This window comes from Opisthorchis viverrini, assembly GCF_000715545.1.
Source record: "Opisthorchis viverrini unplaced genomic scaffold opera_v5_35, whole genome shotgun sequence".
Taxonomy (NCBI): Eukaryota; Metazoa; Platyhelminthes; class Trematoda; order Opisthorchiida; family Opisthorchiidae; genus Opisthorchis; species Opisthorchis viverrini.
This window is the reverse complement of record NW_008751691.1, coordinates 1,606,302-1,614,006: the sequence shown is the minus strand read 5'-3', so window position 1 is coordinate 1,614,006 and position 7,705 is coordinate 1,606,302. Positions and strand designations below refer to the sequence as shown.

General features: G+C 45.4%; 1 protein-coding gene across 1 annotated transcript in view; it reads left to right on the top strand.

Annotated features, from left to right (window-relative positions):
• The window catches only part of T265_02749 (hypothetical protein), a gene marked incomplete at both ends in the record, with an annotated part of 45,328 nt that overhangs the window by 9,888 nt on the left and 27,735 nt on the right, over nucleotides 1-7,705 (top strand). The window contains 3 exons of the mRNA XM_009167064.1: nucleotides 147-338; nucleotides 2,753-2,913; nucleotides 5,380-5,530. The remainder of the gene's footprint in view (nucleotides 1-146; nucleotides 339-2,752; nucleotides 2,914-5,379; nucleotides 5,531-7,705) is intronic.

The window sequence follows — 7,705 nt, the reverse complement described above, 5'->3', positions numbered from 1 at the left end:
GAACGGAACGCTTTATCTTTTTTTTATCTGAAAGGAGCATGCATGGGATGTACTTAGACTGTGTTTATTACCTTCAAGCTTCTGCCAACTCCACTCCGCTGAACCTCTGTCCTCATCGGAACCCCATATGTTTCGTTTCTTTACAGCTCAGAAGTCCTTACAAGTTATCACCCGTTGATCGACCGTCGAGTACGTTCGATGTTGGTCAGAGTACGACGGGACGATACACATTTGCTGATTTTTATCATGCAGCGAGCTGCGTCAAGTTCAACAAGAAGCATTATCTTATACCGACTGCTGTTTCTCTTCGCACTTCACGTTGTGAGCCGGGCGATCAGGTAAGAATTCATATGTTATTTCCTTCATCGGAAGTTTTGTTCAGTCCAGCCGTATATGGCAAATACGTTCATCCACGTGAATGTTGGTTTTTGTGTTCCCTGAATGGACTTCGGGGGCTCTTTTTTGTTTGTTTCTAAGGGGCGGTAATTTGTAGTTTAATGGTTTTTGTAGGCATCAGAAGTACGCCTTTATCAAGGCTATATTACTTCCAGGTGCTTATATAGTAAAACAGTCTTATACCTCTTGGTTATGCACAACCGGAGTCTTCGTGTGTATTGACTATTCGGTGATCGATTCTAGCAAGCAAACAGCGCCCATTCAGACTAGCGAGTGTGTATGGAAATAAGCCATTTGGACCCGTTGAATGTGGGCTAGATGATGGGTGGGACTTTGGGTACGGCAAGGATTAAGGCATGATCGTAGAACAAGTGCCTGAATTCTTGATCACACTGACCCTGTCTTCGACCTCTCTTATTTCTGCAATTAACGTGGCCACAGTGTATCAGCTGGATACCTCTGCTGTTTGCATTCGGTTGCAACTAGGAACACCATTCAACGAGCCAATAGATGTTGCCCTTGGAGACTAGCGAAGGACACAGAACAGGGAAGTAACCCATCTTTGAGGCTTTGAGCTTCGATATTATCTTTTCGGGTCAGGTAATCTCTGGGAACCGAAAGCGCTGAAGAAAGTTGTCTAGATGGGTCCGATCAGTGGTTTGCAAAGTCTACCCGATTGTCTTTCCAACACAAAAGCAATGTATCAGTTGGCACTCCACTCCAGCACTCTGACGGGATCACCACTTCCGGTGCTGCGCCATCCTTTTTTCCGATTGTTGTCGAACAAAAACTATGGGTCTAGCGTTATTTTGTTACGTGCTTCCCGAATAACAAAACGACGCAAAGGAACACTGCAGCTGGGTAAACACCAGCTCCATTATAATGCTGCATGAGCTGTCTAATCATGTGGCAGCTGTTGTTGCTCGAGGTGATTTTAAAGTAATATACCCTGCTTATGCAAAGTAATCTGTCCAAGCCGTTTGGATGAATTCTAAACTTTCCCTAGGGTTTACAGTAAGTTTCAAGGATGAAACTGATGGATTACGTTGATCTAGTGTCGTATAAGCGGGTGATTGCACGCGAAGGACACGGAACCAATGGGAGTTTTTTGCACTTGTCACTTAACTGTCACTTTCCTACAGTTACTGTCTGGTTGAAACTAAATAACAAACCTATACGTCGAAAAATTGGATTGATTTGGGGAGCTTCGCCATGTCTTGTGATCATCATTACTCGTTTTGTGAGGTTCGCTGTGAAAATGAAGTGGAAATTTTGTACGTAGCAAAGAAATTCTGTTTTCCCCAGTCTGCTAGTGGAAAACCGGGAAGCGCTTTATAGCTGAAAAGTAATCTTTTCAGTATAGGAAACGTCCCACAAGTTTCCGTCATCCGAGAGGTCACTCACCACCATATCCCGCAACCTCATCTGCGCGGTGCGAGAATTGTAACACTATATCCTAATTTGTAGTTAACTCCCTGTTGTACATTGCAACTCCTGTGCTGGTTTTCCACTTGTTGTTCCGCCCACTATGGTATATCAAAAGGCACGGTCGCTTCAGATATTTTAGTGGAAGTAAAGGGAGATTACTACAGCTGTATTTTTGAACCTAACGCACTATACTCCACAAGGTCGAGGTAGCGACGAGGCCAGGAATGCTCGATTCCGTATTCCGACTAATCAGGATACATTCATTCAGTCGGCATAGTGTTCGTTTCCGGACACCACCCAGCATTCATACCCGTATCATGAATGTTGCGGGTTCGAACCTACCCAGTAAGTCGTGAGAAGTACACTTCTGGTGACTCTCAGTAGCAACATAACAATCACCTCTGCTTTCCATCTTTTCAGCATAGATTCACTTCCCTTGTAGGATGAAATCTTTTGACACCGTTGCTTTCCGAACGTCACCTTGTGTCCAGCAGAGGTGTATCCACCTGAAATTTTCGGCTGACTAGTAGGAACGTCTTATAGCGCCGGTATAGGCGTACACCGATTCAAGTCAGAAGTGCGTTTTCATCCAAAGACCAACGACACATTGTTCCTGTCAACTGCTCGAGTGGTGTTGCCTTAAATTTCCTAGTGTTTGGGCTTCATTCGAACAGTGTCCAAATTTCGCGGGAAATTGCAGCTTTGTCAACACGCCAGTTGGTTCTAGAAAACACGCATTTGTCTCAGTTTCATTCAAACACTACTGCAGCATATCGTACATGCTTTCCCGTTAGTTTCTAACACAAGGGCCATACAAGTCTAACATACATACAAGTCTAATATATAAAGACATCCGATCATTTTTCGATCCGTATCATCTTTCCACATTGCACAACTCTCCGGTCATTTTTGTTTTAATGCAAAACAGACACAACCCTCTTGTCGCGTCTACTTCGTCTGTTATCCTCGGTCAGAAGATGTAACCCGGTTCATCCCTACTCTTTTCTGCTGTGACGTGAGTCTTTCCAGTCCGACAGACGTGGAGCTCCCTTGGTTCCATTTGCTTCCGGACGACTTTACCATGGACAAGTAAGTGGACTTCACAAATGCCATTCATTGCAATGGTGCAAAAGTCATGACTGAAATAAAGTGGTCTTATCATCATCATCGACAGCATGACATCAACACCGATGCTTCACTGCCCTAAATAAAGTGGTCCAAGTCCTCATTTGCAAATCATTCTGGTTTTCACGAGAGACTCAACTGAATCTCTCGTTTATGATATTCTACAACTGAATGTGCTGCACACAGGCCGTCTCATGATTCAGTTGGCACGATATTCGGGATATCGCAGTATATTTTCGTAAAGGAAAGTGCTGACAAACCGAATTGATTTGCAAATGAGTATATTTCTCGAAAAACAGTCCAATTTGGGTTCAAGTAGATCATAAGGTTGACGGAAACTCGGGGACTGCGCCTACTTGATGAGCCCCAAGAAGGGTGAAACCGGTCGTGGGCTGTCGAAAAGTTTTCAGAAACCTTGTGAGTAGTTCCCTTTGTGGTCTAAGTCCCATTTGGGTGACGGACCATAGCGTATTGCTGTGCCGAAATGTTGTGTCTATCGTCACACAAAATAGCAAGGATACGCAAAGCAAATTCGAATATTCATCATCTGTTTCCCTACATCATACTTATACATTCGCAATAGTAATAATAATAACAGCACTAAAGCAATCGTTCAGCTGTAGCACCCTTTCGGTGCTTCACCGCCATGCCACTCGAAGGGAGCATGAGGGGTTAGATAATGTCAAGTTGCCCAAGCCTGAACAGAAGCAGTGGGAATGCCGGGGTTGGGTTCGCACCACGGACCTTCTGGTTAGTAAGTTTTTGCGCCCTAACCACTGAGCTATTTCGAGCTCAACTCAGCCTCTACATCGTTCTCCACTAGTTATCTCACGTTTTGCGTGGCTAGTCTGTCTACCTAAAGTGCCAGGATATGACGGCCATAGCTGCTTTGACAGGGGAGCTTCAAGCTACAAATGGGTGTTTGGTGCCTGTTGGGAACTATTGACGCATGAGCTGTCTCCTGAGAGTACAACGGGTTTGTTGCGTGCACTTTCCTCGCAAATGTAATTCTTATCACTAATATGTAGGTGTTGGGCACAAATCGGTCTGTTTCGTCTCCAATACCAGGCCAAGTGGAGCCAATTTTCAAAGTGCTCGACTCAGCTAAGAAAAATTCTCAGTGGGCGATGTGCACATGTTTTCCCTATCTACTTCAGCTGTTGAAGGTAGCACAGCATCAACATTTTGGGAAACGGGTTAGACTTTTGAGTGATTGGCTACTGTTGGGCCCCTCGAAATAGATCCAGCGCCTGTTTTTGTCATCTGTAAAGCCCTTGGAACCGAAACCTAAGGCTGGGGACCTAAAGCAACCTGTCTTCTTCGGTCCTAGCTGACGAGAGGTGTCGTCCTCTTTCACAGCTTTTTTCCCACTGATTTCCATAAATGCCGGATGACGATAAAGTAACGGGGGTGTTGGGGTTTATCGTCGTGTCAGAACGTTCGTTCATTTGCGTATTGCATCGAAAGTCGCTTTCACGTGACTGCGGCCAAACCCTACTGAGGACTGAGCGTCTTCAGCCGCTCTCACTTAACTGGTTCACCTTACGGGAGCCACATACCAGGAAGTTTGGAAACTGACGTGACCTGACAGGTCTCTTGAATATGTATACTGCTCCAGTCTTGTCTGAATAAGGCTCCACCAATGCTGATAGATTTAAATGGCTGTTATCATCGTCTTCATCGTTGTCACCTTACTGATGGAAGCAAATTGCATCAATCTACCCTTCGTACGCGATTTTATGGCTGAATGCACATACCGAATTGGCTTCTGTGCAGTGAAGCATCGGTGTTGAACACTGAGTCATGCTGTCGTAGTATTTCGTGATGTGGCGTATATTCGATGTCTTTATTTAGTAGTGACATCCGAGTGCAGCATAGTTTGTTCTTTGTGCAGATCATTTGACTCATTGTTCAGCTGTCGCACCCTTTCGGTACCTAACTGCCATGCCACCCGAAGGCTGCACGAGGGCTGGGATACTGCCAGGTTGCCCAAGCCTAGATAGTGGTAGTCGAGAGGCAGGGGTCGGGTTCGAACTACGGACCTTCCGGTCAGTAAATTCGCGCTCTAACCACTTGGGCCATCTCGCCCCCATTAGACCCATATCAGCCATCTAGGCGTTTTCGGTTTATACAAACAGTAGTCTACCTTTTGGTGTGTTCTTTGAGCATATTAATCTGTCCAGCTATGCCTATAATCAGATGGTACCTAGTTGAAGTGTTCATCTAACCACGGATACTTTTGGAATTAGATGTGTTATAAAGACGTTGGATAGGATGATCTGCGCTGCTTGAATAAGCACGAGCCGAGGTGTTTTTTTGTTTGCTACTCGTTTTCGCTTGCGACATTTGGCTTGATTGGTGTGTATTGACTTCTGGTCGAGTATTCTACGTTTTCCGCTCACATAATATACTCCTCTTCTCATATTTTAGTGCCCCCATTAGCCTGGCGGAAAGCCTACTTCGTGAGCGCATGCGTGCCACCAGTAGCGGTGTGGCGGACTTTGAAGTTGAGTCCTCCGGTCATCTGGTGATCACGGCATCAAGCCGAATTTTCTTCGCCAACGATACGGCTGAAATAAATGTAAGTTTTTAGTCAAACTCAATGCACGCGCTCGATTACAACACGGATGTATCAACATCCTGGCCTCTGGGTATCATATTTATGGCAGTTCAGTCGGTCAGTTAACCGCGTGTTGATTATTCGGCGCACTCGACCTTGTTATCACTAGATTAGCTGGTGAGCTAAGTTGCAAACTCTTCGACAGCCCAGGAAGACGTTCTTGAGGCTCATCAGGTAGGCGCAGTCTCCGAAGTCAACCTTTATTCGGCGCACTCGACCTTGTTATCACTAGATTAGCTGGTGAGCTAAGTTGCAAACTCTTCGACAGCCCAGGAAGACGTTCTTGAGGCTCATCAGGTAGGCGCAGTCTCCGAGATTCAGTCAACCTTATGTATGCACTCACTTAATGCTTTCGCTGTGTTTGGTATGCCATGCTTTGACCCTTCGAGAAATCTCATGGGACTAACGAATTCCGCATCTGATTACACTCAGTGTTCACTTACAAAATTGTACCGTTTGGCTGTTTACACATTATGTGATCCGGTCAATAGAGACTACGGCGCTATTCTTGTTTCGATTAGACAATGGCTGTAGGTACTATGAATAGGAACCTGGTGGTAATCGAGTTTGTGTTGCCCCGAATATGGTGTTAGTGTCTAGCTCCCTCCCTTCTCACCCTCCTCCTTCACCCTTTGATGTCATTCACGTGACAATAGCTATCTGGTGAGGGCACTGTTCAACATGTTTTTTATACGGGCCCTGTTGCAGGTTACTTTCGCCGCATTGTGCGTTAGTGGTTCACGTATACATGTACCTTTCTAGAACGTATTCTTTATCTGGTAGTTTTGTCTTTTGATTAGTCCTCACAAACTGCTCGACGTTTCACTTTTGAATATCGGTGGAACCGGTCGTAGGCTGTCGAAGAGTTTTCCGTGACCTTATGAATAGTGTGTCGCGTCTAGGTATCAATGAAACCTATTACTGATGCCCCTCCTAAACTGAAATTGATCTCCCGTCTTTCGTCTACTTGAAAGTCACCAACCTACCAACGCATCTTTAGCGCTTATTTTTGAGGACCGTCAAACTATGCGTTCGGAAAGTGAAACGTCTCACAAATTGCGTAAAACTTCCACATGGGAACTATCCACTCGACGAGCCAGTCAACAGGTGACCACATGGTGTGGATTCCGTGATTGGAGGATGAGTAGTGTCGATCCCATCTAGGTGTGAGTTAATCGTACTTCTGTCCAGATGCTCGTCTAAACGGTGTGGTCTTTTGCTGCTAACCCAGCGGCTGCGAGTTCGAATCGCTCTGGAGGTTGGTGAGATATGCTCTGCTGATAATTCTCAAGAAGAATTGAACAGCTGTTCACTGCTTCTCGGCTTTTTAGCACAAGTTAATGACTTGCAGAATGAAATCCTGCCCAAAATATTGAAACTAATGTTTGCGGCTCGGGTTGCCTGGTTGTTCTCTGAGCTGGGCAATTGGATTTCAAGCATTTCATCACCGGCCAAAGTGACACCGTTTGAACGTTTTCGTAGACGCGAAGCTAAACGGTGCGGTGAGACGGTCGACTGATACAACAACGCACCAACGACGTCACTTCAATCGGTGATGGAACGTGTGAAACGTAGTTGTCCAGCTTAGCGAACATACTACTTACCATCATTGGCATCCGTGCCAGTAGTTTATCTCCGAGACACATCCCCGTGCACCATTCATCGAATACCTAACAAACTTGAGGATGATAGACTCTGGTTCGGCTGCATGTGTACTAAAGTGGTATGCCATCACTTGTAAGCTAGTAATACTCACCCCACAAACATGGGCTATTCCACACTCGATCCATCCTTTTCTCTCATCACCGGAGGCATGTACTAATCACCGTTTTCGTAACCAACAACTAATTGGGCCACTGCGGCTCTGAAGTGTCGTGGATAACACCATATAGCTACTCGGGACCGGGTGAATCAAGTCCCCAAATCAGCAACCCATCTTGTCTAATCCAACCGACATCCTGTCAGTCATTGATCACTGGATGCCTGGAGACGATGGCGCCCATTGTATTTCTCCAGTGGATCTTTGATGAACTGACCTTAATACCTTTTGGACTTGAAAGGCGCTGTCGACTCTTCATTGCTCATTTGGTGGAAGTGATCACCATATATATATATATATATATATATATATATATA